Raw genomic sequence first — 15,603 nt, 5'->3', positions numbered from 1 at the left:
CTAGATCAAGGCCATGGAAGGAAAGTTGCAGAAATGTAATTATCAAAGAGTTTACCTATCTGTTTAACGTCAGGTTGACGTCAGGATGGCCGGTGTATGACCATTGTGTCTTGTACATTTAAGCACGTAATCCGTACTATCTTTCTGCATATATATCATTAAGATATATAATACTACATAGGCAGTCCTGACGTTCACGGTTCACTGATGAGAAGAAATGACAATAAGTTACAGAAACAGCAACACATATTTTAAATCAATAAAGGGTTACATTACAAGTTATTAACACATTGAAAATCAGGCATTTTTATCATTTAGACAATCATTAATCGTATAATAAGCTTTTTTTTTCATAAAGTAAACTTCATATGAGCTATAAATTTATTTTTCGACAAATCGAAAATATTGTCTGGTGTTTTATTGCAAAACGTATACATAACCCCAAAAAGTGGATAATTGCTTTGTAAATAATAGACACTTGGGACAATAGTTATACGCGTAAAATAATGTGGTTTCATTTTTACTGCATAATATGGATAAGAAAGTGATATTAATATCGGTTGAAAGAGATTTAATGTAACATAATCGTTTAAAATCATTTAAACATTTTACATATTCCATTATCACTCCGCCAACTGTACTCACTATTAACCTTGACGCACACAGAACTGAGAACGCGGTACAAAAATGCCGAAATTTTCTTTGAGTTTTTATATAAAATCCTGCTCCCTGTCACGCTATCTTGACTCTTGTGTGCAGAAAGCATTAACACTTTTAACACATCTACATTTAAGCCAGTCAAAATCTCCAAATAGAGTTGACAAGCCCAGCCATTGGCACTGGACCAACGAAGATGGCGAGAATGGCAGCGGGCACGTACCTATACGGAACTGCCAATTTGTGTAACAACCACGTTTTGACTCCACAGCCGATCCCTAATCCGGGCTGGTACTCGTACTTCCAATTCGTATGGTAATTGATGTTTAGAGTATTTGAAAACAAAGGAGCTCAGCAGCCCAGCCCATACGTGGTCCTATTGCACGGTTGAATTAGAACTATGATTGTGGTGGAAGGAAACTTCGCAACGTCATTGTTGTCGTGGCCCCAGGCCTTAGTCCAGTTGCAAACGATTAAAACGACATTCGACAAGTGTCAATGAGTGTGAAATAAATGTACTTGTCATGATCACGCATATTTTAAAAAGAAGTTTCATTATATGCAAGTATATCTCACATGAATATTAACTAGGTTACATTTAAAAGCTGCGAAACGATGAAATTTATATGCACTATTAATTTACCTGCACTTTTATCGTCCAAGCAAATGCCTATAATTGAAAAGTATTTTCATGATTTAAAATATTATTAAATAGAATTAATGTATATTATTATAACTGAAAATGTTTTACAACTAATTAATTAATTTACAAAGTAAGTAAATAGAAAAGGCGGGAACGGAAGTGAGAATTACGCGGCGAATGGAACAAATAAAGAATGGGATTTGACTTGTTACCCGACTTTTTTAGGAGATGTTGGTTGTGGAAAGAATTACGATGGAAATTAATAAATGGTCTATGATAAAATAAATAAGTGGTATAAAGTCCGTCAATTACAGAATATTCTTGAAATACTTATAGATATATTTTATTACCTACTAATTTTTACTGACATAACTTTTTTGTCTTTCGTGTAAACGAACCATTAAAAGTGAAATGTTTACTGTAATGGTTTCTTGGATAAATTTTAATGTACAATCAATCCCAATTAAAATTTTAGGGATGATAAAAAAACCATCTTTCTATTTTTACTAGAAGTCTGCATAACTTATCTCTTTTGGAATCCAAAAGGCCATACTGCAAGAACATAATATTACCTAACTATCAGTGAACATTTGTCAATAAATTCTGTAAACCGTATTGAAACGAGCACTCAGCGTATTACATCCAAATTTCGGCAAAGCCAATCGCCTGGAGCGCTATAAATAAAATGCGATTGTCGACCAAATCCGTTCTGCTATCAAATAGGTATTACTGTTTGAATATCACATACAATTTCAATTTCAATTGCAATGCTAATCCGTTCGCAAAGTAATCTTTTGCTAAGCCCGTAAATTTGACAACTGAATGTCCATTTCTTCAAACGGTACGGGGTGTCAAAGCTGTTGAATGTCAGACTAATTAATTAGATATTTTCAGCCTCTTACGAGTAAACTGCCTCTTTAATTCGGCCTCCGTGGTCTAGCGCTAAGAGCGTTGATCTCTCAAACTGGCGGTCCCAGGTTTCAGGATTCCCGGCATAGACATATAACAAAAGTCACTTTAAGATTCCTAAATAGTTTGGTTATGACATTGCGCGCTGGTTTACCCGATTATCCAAAAGTAAGATGAGTCGTGCTTAAGACGGCACAATAAGCAGTCGAACCCGGCTGGTAAGCAGTCGTTAAATAAGCCCTGTCAGCAGCTTTTGGTAGATCGATAGTACTTTCAGACGGCAGATTACAATTATTATTTTTTTTACCTTTGATGGGTTTGCTCTTGGCCCTAGACTTGCCCACCACTATTACTTCACCGACAGCACACCCCGGACATTTCATACAAAAAACCTCGTTTTGCACAGACTCTACACATTGACGTTTTGTACATGCGTATCTGTGTGTGTGGCATTTGACGCCCATACGAAGACTAAGGGGGGTGAGGTAAACCTAGTTCAGCCACTGGTGGGGAGAGGAGAGTTGCTGTTATTCTATGCCGACAGTGTGAAGCGACCAGTAATTGCTTGTCGAACTTCAACAACGGGAGCAACAAACAAATCCAGTGGACTAATAAGGAATCTATTGGAGACTCGGATTCCAATTAGTGGGAAAGCTGTCGCTCCAATTAACAGCCACTGTGCGGTCCTAACTCGGATTTAAGGCAAGGAAATAAGATTTTTTTACTATATAATGTGTTTCATAACAAAATCTTCCAGTTCAGATCGAAAGGAAATTATAATAAAACAGTTTATTGCACACATATTCACAAGTAATTTACAGTAAAAATTATATTATTGGCAAAGGCGATATTGCTAATAGGGATCTCTAAAACCCATTTAAAATTAAATAAATACATTGATAATTATATAAGTTTATTTAATAAAAATTAAGCAAAATTAAAAATTTTGAAAAAAACCCACGGCGGTAAACATTTCATCGAAAAAGAATAAAATAACTCAAAACCCCCGACTTAACACAATTATTATGTAACGAAATATTATATTAGACTTAAAAATACTTTGTAAAAAAGAGTTGATATCTCGAGACATCGGTAATAGATATACTTAAGTACCTAAACAATGAATATGGATGTTTACAGTTTTTTCCTAACGTGTCTGTATCTCGAAGATATACTTAAATGTAGCGATAATAATTTTACCATAATACATAACCGAGGAATATCTGTCGGGGGCTGCCTTTTCTATATGAAATTTCAACAAAAATTTAATCATACTCATAAGTGTATTTTATGTCGTCGTTAAACATCTACAATTCCTCAATAATTGTATTCACGTCACTAGAAAAACTTTAGCTGGGTTAATGGCAGCCCCCGACGGATACAGATCAGGAAAAAATATCAGTATGTTTTCAAATAACAATCATCAATAGTTTATCAGTCTTCCTGTCGTGCAGGATGAATTATCAGTTAAGTTTTATAAGTATTTGTCTAATTTGTGTAATCCGATGCAGAGTTGTTGTTACTAAATAAAACAACAGACAGTAAAACATGCAGTTGGTGATTTCGCTGTGGTAATGTCATGATTCTACCAAGCAATCAGTTAAACATATCAATTCATTCCGGTGGACAAGGATGGCTGCAAGGGGCGGTTGGAGGCCATTCGCGGGGTTTCACCCTATATTCAGATAGCTATAGGCACATTGTCCATTTGTGGTTATGTTACCCCATAGATATTCATTAACTATGAAACATTTCAGTTTGGAATGTGATTCAAAATTCAGATAATTCGATTATGTACGACACCTCTATTGTATTGTTTGGTTGGTTGCGCAATTTAAACTAACAGGACACCAATGCCGTATTAATCAAACCTTAAAAACCCTGTACTTACAAGAAATTTTCTTGTAAAAAATTCTTTGTTACAAGAATATGTTTATCAAAACTACACATGTAAATCACAAGTATATTTTACAATCCGTCTACTCTTTTTGATAAACGTAATTTACACGTATTTGTAACTTGTAGCTTGTGAACGTGTAGACATGTAAGTTTGATAAACACGGCACAGGTGGGGTAGCATTATACAACTGCATACATTTTATTAGCATCGCGCATGGCTCCGCGGTGTCCTAGTGATATAGGGTCCTTATACTATGTTAACTTTTCTATAAATATAAATATAGATAATATAGATAAGCCATAATTAGTGCTTCGAGATAATCTTCACGTGTGAAGAAGTGAAAATATAACGGTTGGCAATGTGAGAAACTGTAACAGCTATAAATTACCCCGGCTGTATTCTTTAATAGTGAATGTCCATGGAATTGGACACTTTGAGTCTTAAGCCCTTTATCGAAGGCGAACAGAGCGGGGCGACATAAATGCGACACTGGACGTTTCTGTACACGCAGATAGTTTCAAACTGTTCAGGCGTTTATAGGTTAGTTTAAAGACCACAACTCGTACTTAGGCGTTTTTGTGACGGAAATAGTAGATAACAAAATTGCTGCAGTTTTATCTATTAGTGTTTGCTGTGTAGGATTATTTGAAATACCAAAAAGTTATATGCTGATTTTTTTTCCTGTGGAGACATTAATGTGCCAGAGCTACCAGTTAGGCTAAGCCTTGACCTGACTTGAAGAACTTTTGCCCGGCTTTTGATGGTCACACTCTACATAAGGATTACTTATTAGTTCACTCAAACGGCCTCTGTGGTCTAGTGGTTGAGCGTTGGGCTCACGATCCGGAGGCGCGGCGCGGTGGAGTATGCTCCTTACCCACTCTGGTTGAATGAGGGGAGACCTGTGCCCAGCAGTGGGACGTATATAGGCTGTTATATTTCGCTCACACTATAAACAATTAATTTTTTTCAAAATTCAAAAATATCTTTATTCAATAGGTAACATAGTTACACTTTGAATCGTCAATTTTACATAACGCCTAACCCGCCGCCTAAAACTACTGCAGCTTCTCACAAACAGAAGTATTTAATTTTATGAAAACAGGTTGAGATATTATTATTGAAAATGCAGAGTAAGTATTTTAAATCCCCGGTATGAGATTGCCTGTTCAATATGGATCCGGGGCAGAGCGATTGTGTTTCATTCGATAACAACTCGCTTCTAGCTTGCGGTGTAATACGAGATGACGCGCTGTGAGCGAAGGATGCTTTTTTTGACGAGATTAAAAAAAATCCTGAGGAAAATCAGACCATTTATTGGTCAAGCTGCCACTGGAGTACATAACTGATCTTCTATCGTGTGAGTTGTGAGGTGGATTACCAATCTCAACAGCCCAGGGGTCTGTTTCATAAAACTTACAATTGTAAATTACAAAGACAATTTGATGTACATTGCGGAGTGTGTGATCACAAATATTTTTCAGTTTCATATTAGCTACGTAATGACCACCAAATTGTCGTTGTAATTTACAATTTGTAAGTTTTATGAAACAGGCCCCTGGTGTCAGGGTTATTTTTGAGCCGCCAAATGCCCCTGACATGGCTCATGTAACGACTACTTACTCACATCAGTACGAAGTAACCGGAACCAAATGGGCTGATAATGATAAAGTGATTCCAACACACAATGACAATGTCCCCATCGAGAATCGAACCCGGACCTCCAGATAGCGTCCAAGGCTCTAATCACTACACAATGAAGGCTGTCAATGTGTTTGCTATAATATTAATGCGAAAGTAACTCTGTCTGTCTGTCTGTTTCGTGCTTTAACCTTTGAACCGATCTGAAGAGATTAAATAAATATAGGCTAAAACACACAGTACCGCATTAAAATCAGGGATGTGAGACTCCCACCCACCTCAAACAATGTGTTAAATATAGGCTAATTGGTATGTATCTTAAGCACAAGTGTAGTCAAGTCATAAGTACATTATAAAATCACGCTTATTTCCCATCGGGATAAACTCTTATAAATCTACAAAATATTAAAACACTTTCCAAATCCTTTAATTCACAAAGTTAAGAACATAAATTCATTTTACTACCACGGTCTTCCACCCACCTGTAGTATCGAATAACTTATAATGCCACAATTTCATTAGGACGTCCGCCGGACCATAATAAGTGGATATCTTTATAATAGCATAGTAGAGAAATACGAGGATTAGACCCTCGATTAACACGGGATAATCTTAAGATCATTAGTATTAATTAAGGATGGATTACGGAAATAAACTTCGGTGGAGGAAGTATAGGTTGTTATGAGTGATAAGTAAACAGCCTTTTAACATTCTATATTTAAAATAAGCTCTTTTTTGAAGCAATCTTCAAATCAATTCCAATCTTTATCTATTTGTGGAGATTTCTCATTAGCATTATTTACATCAACTGTCTAGATCTATAGTTATTATTTGACTATTAAAATAATAATAATAAATAATACAATTTTATAAAAAAATATATTAATTACGATACGGATAAACTTTCTAATAACTCTGTTTAGTTTTTTTATATTACAAATTGTATAATTCCATAGAGGATGCATGAATAATTTGTGGAAACTGTTTTGTTGTTAAGCTACTTATTATGTAGGTACTTATTTAAATCTGTTATTATACACAACTGTTTATATCCCAAAAAAGCTAACATAAATAAATAAAATAATAATTATGTACCTTGAATAATTCGAGAGTAAGACAAAACATAGTAAATACTATATAGGCTCGTCCTAAGTGATCATAGTAGTCTCACAGCATAGAATAAGGAATAATACAACGTATAGAATGTTAACTCTCCGTTCCCCACCAGCAGCTGAGCTAGGTTTACCTCACCCCCCCTCGGTCTTACTTTAGTTTTATTCGTATGGCGTCAGACGTCACACATATAAATGCGCGGGTACAATAACGTCAATGTGTAGTGTCTGTGTAAAACGAGATTGTTTGTATCAAGTGTCGGGGTTGTGTGTGAAATGTGGACATAACAGTACAAGTCTCACCTCTAGGCGTGTTGCGTGCGATAGCATAGGTGCTATAGCGTGCGTACGCGTGCGGTCGCACTCTCTCGCTCTAACGAATGATGGTGCCGAGTAACAGAAAAGTATAGAAGCATAAGAAAGTGCGATGACGTGCTGATTTTTTTTTTGACATGACTTATTGTAGATTTGCCGCAGATGGCATTAACTACTTGGCCTTGGACAAGAAGCATGTTGTCTTAAACAACAACAGGCTTATTGCCTGAGAGTGCCCTGTTGGGTGCGAAACTCGGCTCAGGGCATCGTCTGAGAGGAAGAAGATTTGAAAGAATTAATCGACCCTAGTGGGTCGATAGCGATAAGCGCTGAATGAGGGAAATCGACCACGCCGGCGGTCGATGGGGGTCGATATCGGGGTTCTGAAGAGTTTGGTGTCGCGAGCTGGTTGGCCGCCTCTATGGCTTGAGTAATCGGATGGTTCAACCCTAAAGGTATACAATCTTTATTAAAACCAGACAATGAAAACAAAAGATGTAGCTTCAGTAAGTATCAACCAATCCGCATCAGCTGTGACTAATTAAAATGAATTGTTCTGAAGGGTACTCACAAAATCCCGATCACGATTTAATTACAACTCCAATGACAAACAATGCTGCCAATAACAAAATGATGAGTGGAATACAACTCTTTCAGCATTATAAAGTAATATTCGAGCACGTTGTTTCCAATTATCGAAGTTGCGGCATTCAGCGATGCTACATAACTACCGTTATGCTGCACAATTAAAATCTGAACGTAGCATTTGCTATTTCATATTGATTGCCTTCGTCTATAACATACGACCGTCTTGTTTAGGTTGGTAAGACCATGGTGTATGTGAAACCAGCTCGGTCATGACAACCGTGCCGCGAATTATATCGAACGCTTGGACCAATAAACGGCTATTTAGAATCGCGTTTGGATTCTTCCTTTATGATGCGAACAGCGAAATATTGGAACTGCCTGCCGTCGTGTGTTTTTCCAACTCATTACAATCAAGACTAGAGTGACTATGCATTTGCTAGTTAGGCGTGATCCACCCTAGACCACATCGTCACTTACCATCAGGACAGGAAGCGAGATTGTGGTAACCCAACAAGTTTGAGGCTTTCGTAACTAGATAACTCATAAGGTTGCCTGGAAGAGATTGCTACCTTAACAATAAGGCTGACTGTTGTATAGCCTTTATAATTATAATAGTGTATTTTTAATATGTTTTAAGTGCAACAAACCATCATTGGAAAGGATTGGAGGAGGCCTTCGCCGACACTAATGCACTCCACACCTCATTTTCAATTACATCTTGGTTTATCCCGTAATTCATTATAATTTCAAAGCGAATATTTAGGAGTTACGAGATTAAAGCGAATAAAACATTAGTTGACAGCACTGAGTTTTATACAATACGCTGGACAGGTTGGTAGATAACAAATATATTTTGTGACTATTTTATCCTCGCCATTTTGGCTCTGTAGCGGAAGTGTTTAGAACTTACTATCATGAGTTATAACCGTACGAATCTACTAGACGCGATACCTTACTCTATTCAATATAGCTTAATTATAAATAGTACGAAAGACATACCTATCAGAAAAAATACTCCCATACTATAACAGTAATATTCCGTGCTTCGGAAGGAACGTTAAGCTGTTGGCCCTGGTTAGTACTTACTGATGTAAGTAAGTAGTCGTTACATGAGCCATGTCAGGGGCCTTTGGCGGCTCAGTAGTAACCCTGACACCAGGGTTGATGAGACTGGTATTCCACCTCACAACCCACACGATAAGAAGAACACTGTTCTGACAGCTGTCAAATTATTCAAGCTAAGTATGTTAAACAAAGTATAATTAGGATCGTGACGTAACTTGGCAAGTTAAATCGCACGGGTTAAAGTAATAGATAGTTATCTATTGCAACCGCAAAGAACGTTCTCGAGTGGCGCTTCGGCAGCTATTACGTATCTGCCAAATGGTGCGGGTAGCCAGTCCAGAAAGTTATATATAAGTCAGTGGCTCTCGGGCATAGAACGTAACTAAAGATATTCGACTGTCGCAGAAACGGTCGGAGTCGTGTGCCCGGAATATATTATCGCAGGTCCGTCGCTTTACCTGCAATAATTTACTTGTCATCAAGTTTCTGGGTGCGTGTGGATGCCATTTGTCTCCTTTTAAATTGTTTTCATGCTTTTCTCGTATGGGTTAGTCTCTGATATCAGGGTTATTATTGATCCTGTAAGTAGGAGAACAAAGATTGAGTTTGCAATGTCAAAAGACAGCCCTTGTTGAGTATCTTTTGTCGCAGGACCGATCGTCGTGGAGATCCTTGGGGGAGGCCTATGCCCAGCTGTGGGCGTCGTACGGCTGATGATGATGATGATGATGATGAGTATCTTTTTGACGTGATTATTAAAGTTTTACTGCAAATGGCATTAATTATTTGACCGGACAATACGCCTGTGGGTGCCCGATTTCGAAAATTGCATATTCGGAATCCGATGGAATCAAATCTCTGAATTAGTTATCATTTTGGACCAACAATTTTATTATTTGCTCTCGAAATTCACGTATTGGAATCTTTTGATTAGGAAGTTTAATCTCCATCCTCGTTATTCCGTTTTATACTTGCAATATCAGAGTTGCAGGTAAAATGTCGACTGTATTATGATTATTTTGGAGTATTAGTGTTTATTTTCTATTTCTTATTATTTATTAAATCTTAATCCTAAAACCTAAATAAAGATTCTATCTATCTATCTATCTAATACTAAATATACAATTTATCAATGCCCCGCAAAACTGTTTAATCAGTTTGTCTGCAGGAATGAATCTCTAGTAATAACATGTATTTATTTTTATCTAAGGCTGTTTAGCAATATGGCCACCTATTGTGCTTAGGTTATCCGTTTGTAACTGTCCTATTTGTTGATATATGTGCATACATAACATAAACTGCCTATATACATCCCACTGCTGGGCACAGGCCTCCCCTCAATCAACCGGAGGGGGTATGGAGCATACTCCACCACGCTGCTCCACTGCGGGTTGGTGGAGGTGTTTTTACGGCTAATAGCCGGGACCAACGGCTTAAAGTGCCTTCCGAAGCACGGAATCATCTTACTTTTTCGGACAATCAGGTGATTCAAACCTAAAAAGTCCTTACCAAACAAAGGACAGTCTCACAAAGTGATTTCGACAATGTCCCCATCGGGAATCGAACCTGGACCTCCAGATCTTGAACCTAACGCTGTAACCACTAGACCACGGAGGATATATGTGCAATAAATAATTATTGATCGATTAATGATTGAGTTTTTTATTAGCATATATATATTATAATATGTATTATAAATATTGAATATTATTGATGTGAAACTAATACGCGCGTCCCAAAATACATATCTAATCAATTTTCTTCTGTCTAAAAAGTTCTAAAGACTTTTATTAGGGTAATCAACTTAATAATTAGGGTAGGTACGGATAGTTAGCGCCTGCTCTGTCAATTTTGCTCTCTGCCCACCTCTGTGCGAATTCCGAGCGTTAGTTGTCTCTGTCTGTCAATATTACGTCACCCTATATTCTTTCGTCGAGGATCAAAATTAAATAACAATATTTATAAATTCCCTTTTATCGGATAGCGAACAGACCGCGACAGGCCGACGAATGTAATTGAAACGGGCTCAGCAAATTGAATTTATGATCCCTTTACGATGGCGGGTAACAAGTAAGAGCGAATAAAAACAGACGGTGATACACGGCGGTCACTTGCGCATTTACCCTGTTTATAGGGTTCTGTAGTCAACTACACCCGTATCCCAATTGGGTTTGGGGTACATACATCATAAAATGAACTAAGTACCCACACCTTGTCGAGCTTTTTGTTACACCGACGTGATAGGTAGTGAGCTAAACACTTATTCATAATTAAACCAATTGTAAACAAAAACGGTTCCGAATATAAATAAATGTTAATATATGATAAAAGTCATGTTAATTCAGCGGATAAGGAACTAAACAATATGGTAGTCTCCAACTAGTCAAATCAGTCACTTTTTTCTAAACACAAAACACGAAATTAAACAAACCTGTGACGTCATAGAAAATGTGACAAAATGTCGCACTTATTATTATATTTGTCTTTATTAAAATTCATAAATAAGTTAAATAGAAAAAAAAAACACGTTTATAATCTATCATATCTTTGACTTAGGAAACTAGCCAATTATGTATACCTACATATTGCCAAGTCTCTGTATACCTACTGAAAGAATTTAAAAGATTATTTTTTAATTTTACGAATAGACTTGTCATCACTAATTTAAAAGCCACGCCCTTGTCACTGTAGCATTCTCCATTCTTGTCTACCAAAAACCAATTCCTTCACTTCCTTGTAAGATACGACATTCGCCTTCTCTTTAATCTGTTTCATGTAAGCTCTTCTTGGTCTTCCCCTTCCTTTCTATCATATACTTCCTGTCTATAATAGACTTGTAACGAATCTTACTACAGTTTCTAAAAAAATAAATTAGGTATTACCTACTAACAGTTGCTCAGTTAAAAAGCCGTTGGAACTAAATTATGCCGCTTTTGTAGAAAACTGCAATTGTAAAATAAAAAGCGCAACCGTTTCGAAATAGTTGTACTAGATAATAGTGTCAAGACGGAAACTTGGTCAGGCAACCGGCCAAGTCAGTACAAAAATTGTTGCACCGAGTAAACTTCGTGAAAACCTGCAAAGTTGTGAAGGCGGTAAAAACTCGTTACGCCAAATCGGCCACTAAAACTCGCGAAGCGAAAATTCTATCCAACTTCAATTTACTTTTATTGTTCTTCTCTTCCTATTCTTCGCAACAAAAGTTTTTTTTTCTTACATTTTACAAACCATCTAAACACATTTTTTATTCCGATCCCAACGCAATGTCAAATTTCGCGTTTGAATTTCCCTTGCTTCATTGTATCAAAGATAATTCAGCGAGCCTCGTTCCCGCACTAATGTAAATAATATTTATTTGAATTTCCTTTTTACGCTTTCCTTGCTTAATTTCATTGTTACAGACACCCTAAAATCTCCTGTCGCAACCTTGGCGTAACTAGCTGTGGAAATCTAAACAATAAACGACTTTGGATAGGTAAGTATACAATCCTGTTTTGAAATGACAAGTCTTTTCATTTTGCCACATTGAATAATTTAATCCACTTCATGGTTACTTACTTATTTATTACTTTCTTATTTGCATATTTTTTACAGATAAATTTAACATTCCCTTTAAAATCATGCGGTTCGTCGAAGGCCAAATAGATAAATCGAATATAAACGTCAACTTGTGGTGGTAAAAACATTCCCCTAATCTCTTTACCTCTTTCTCTCATGCTGAACAGTACTCAGGACGAAAGCGTGTCCATTAGTTCCATCTTCATTCGCCATTAGGTGAGATTGTGGCCAAACATCAACAAATCCAATCTTTTAAAAAGCTCATAAAAGAGTGATTATTTAAGAACATATTTTATGACTTTAATGAATTTCCTTGCTATAATAATGTATACACTTAATTAATGTACTTACCAATGACATGTAGCTTACGTTACCAATAAAGATTTGTATTTGTATTTATTTGTAAATATTAATACAGCGTATAGAACAGTATCTCTTTGCCCCGCACCACTTAGTTTCAGACGACAAGCTAGATTTACCTCACCCCCTTTGGGTCTTACTTTAGTCACGCAGAAAGTCAAGACGCATTGTAGCTTGGAGTAAAGTGTAGCAGCTATTTTACATACTGGCTTTGCATATTTACCGTTTTAACAAAACCATTTACAGCCAACCTTAGCTGTAACTATCATGGCTCACCAAAGAATAATGCCTCTATTGTAAATCCTAGCCTATGGCATTAACGTTAAACTGGAGATGAAACATGCATGTGCCCAGGATGTGGAATTCAGGTCGCATTTGTGTGAAATATTGGGCAATTCCCGCACAAATCTGCGCTTCGGTCTAATCAATCAGAGGCCCGCACGGCATAAATTATTTCCAGCTCGATCTATACCCACTGAAGTGTATAAATGGCCCTAAATGTAAAATAAAACGTCGTCCAATGTTTATTCTAAAGTCAGACGTTCCGTGGAATGGACACAAAATAACAACATTTTCAACAGATCTTTTAAACAGTTATCAGGAAACGTTTTGCATGGAAAATGGTGTTTTGCTGAGCAGTTTTACTTAGAATTGAACATTGCATTTTTTAAATATCAATTTACTGCTACGTTTGTAATCAAGTTAGCGAGTTTGTTGAAGACGCTTTTCTGTTTTGTTGCCGGGACTTTTTCTATGCTTTTTACCCGACTGCGGCGAAGCAAAAAGGAGGGTTATGTGTTTGACTGGCATGTATGTTATTTACTCGTATCTATGTATGTATTTGTATGTGTGTATGCACGTCAGTTCCAATTCCATCCTAACTTCTAAACCATTAGTCAGATTAACAAATGAGGTGTCACTAGAAGCGTCTTGATAGTCCGGTGTTTACAGTAGCCATACAAGTAGGTATGGGTGTTAGTGACAATGTAACGAATACTAAAGGGGATGATTTAGACCATGATTCTGAGTCTATATCAAGTGGAATTTCCTGTCGGAGAAGTCATGAAAATTTTAGAGCTTATTTAAATTATTTTCCGTTTCATACTTTTGCGACGGAAAATTCCACTTGATATTAACTCAGAATCATGGTCTGAATCATCCCTCTCAGTATTCGTTACGATGTCACTAACACCCTGTATAAACCCCAAACGTTAATATATATTAAATAAAAATTCAAGTTTAAAAATTAAGAAACGGCTACGGAAAAATCACGCTCTAAAAAGTATACATAGATATTCTCTTGAAATTCTTCCGAATAGTATTGTTTATTGAATGTTTATGGCTACCTCCGTGGTCGAATATCAATCTGTCCAAAGTGTTTGCTTACCACGGCCTTCGACCACAGCTGTGTCCTAAACATCACTACTCGGAAGATTTTAAAGGAATATGTGTACCTATTTTCATGTTTTCTTTTTTTTTAGAGCGTGTATACTACAGAATAATCCGTAGATGGTTTTAGGTTTTAAACTTTATTTTTTTAAATATTAAACAACGTTTTATGACTGAATCCAAGTAAACGATGCTTCTAAAGACAGTGATCGCATATCCCATTAAACACTTGTCATGTTCAATGCATGACATCCGTGGCGTGTTTACTTAGACGAGGGGAAACGGCTCAAAAATCGTAAAGCATAGCGATCAATCTTCTTTGCATACTACGCAAGTGATTCGACGCGTAGATACAAGTGGACAGAACTATAAACATGCGTCCACTTTTGGTATTTGCATCTTTAAAATACATAACATATGCTGACGTCATATCCCAAGTGGTATATGAGGTACATCCATCGCAAGATAAAGTCCGTTCAAGAATGATCTTCATAAAAGGTAAACAAATATGGCTGCCCATATTTTTCATCTGTGTCAAACTGCATACTAGTTGATTTTAGCTCAAGTTATTTTATCAAAATGAACTGACTCTCTTGGGTTGTTTGAATTTTTTGTATGATAATATTAACAGATATATTGTATGATTGTTTGTGGTTACACTAACTCACTTGAAAGTCATTTTTCTGCACAAGTCGGCTTATTAAGTACAGTACACTCACTTAAGTTATTCACGGAACTGACTCGTTTTCCTGACCTGAATGAAATGTCCCATCACTAATACGTCAAATTGACAGCAAGCCACAGATTAACAAGAATTTATGATGTCAACTTTTTTGTGAGGTTTTGTTTGATTTTTGTTTTTACGTGAAAAAATGTGTTTTTAATAATTATTTTACGTTAATTTCGCATTGAGCTAAGAAATCATATATCTATTGAGTGCTACGGATGTTATTAGAAGAATACTTCGCGTAGTTTAGGTGAAATTCGAATATTCTTTGTAGTAACAGGTTTGTTTACCTTTTATGAAGATCATTCTTGAACGGACTTTAATCCCCCACGCATCACCGACCTTTCTTTTGGACCAACGTGATAGGTGGTGAGCGGTATCGCCTTCTATAAAAATGTCGAGCCAACAGTGTGGATAAACTATCTTGGGCAAGTCAGTAAAGCACTCAGTGACAGTGAAAATAATTATGTACGTAAGTAAGCTGATTTTATTACAGATAAATTCAACAACCCTTCATGTAAATATAATAGTATGATTAGGTATTATTACGACGTCAAAGCACGATTCCATAATCGACTTTACATGCCTTGATGTTAAGCGACATGGGACATTCACAGTGTTTATCGTATCACAGCATACAGAAGTTTAACGAGCCATATTAATAGTAAGAAGTCCTCTACTAATATTTCTGCTAGTGTTCACGTACTACTCAAAACTTCGTAAACAACTTTTCACAGCT

General features: G+C 36.6%; 1 protein-coding gene across 2 annotated transcripts in view; it reads left to right on the top strand.

Annotated features, from left to right (window-relative positions):
- The window catches only part of LOC126366837 (antichymotrypsin-2-like), a 303,399-nt gene that overhangs the window by 187,551 nt on the left and 100,245 nt on the right, over nt 1-15,603 (top strand). Inside the window, exon 1 of one of the 2 annotated variants that reach the window (XM_050010165.1) lies at nt 423-426. The exons of the other annotated variant lie outside the window; for it this stretch is intronic. The gene's annotated coding sequence lies outside the window, so the exon portion shown is untranslated. Of the gene's footprint in view, nt 1-422; nt 427-15,603 lie in introns of those variants that run through there. 2 annotated transcript variants of the gene reach the window in all.

The sequence above is a fragment of the Pectinophora gossypiella genome, chromosome 5 (assembly GCF_024362695.1).
Source record: "Pectinophora gossypiella chromosome 5, ilPecGoss1.1, whole genome shotgun sequence".
NCBI lineage: Eukaryota > Metazoa > Arthropoda > Insecta > Lepidoptera > Gelechiidae > Pectinophora > Pectinophora gossypiella.
The sequence above is the reverse complement of the archived record's forward strand: the minus strand, read 5'-3'. Positions and strand labels throughout refer to the sequence as shown.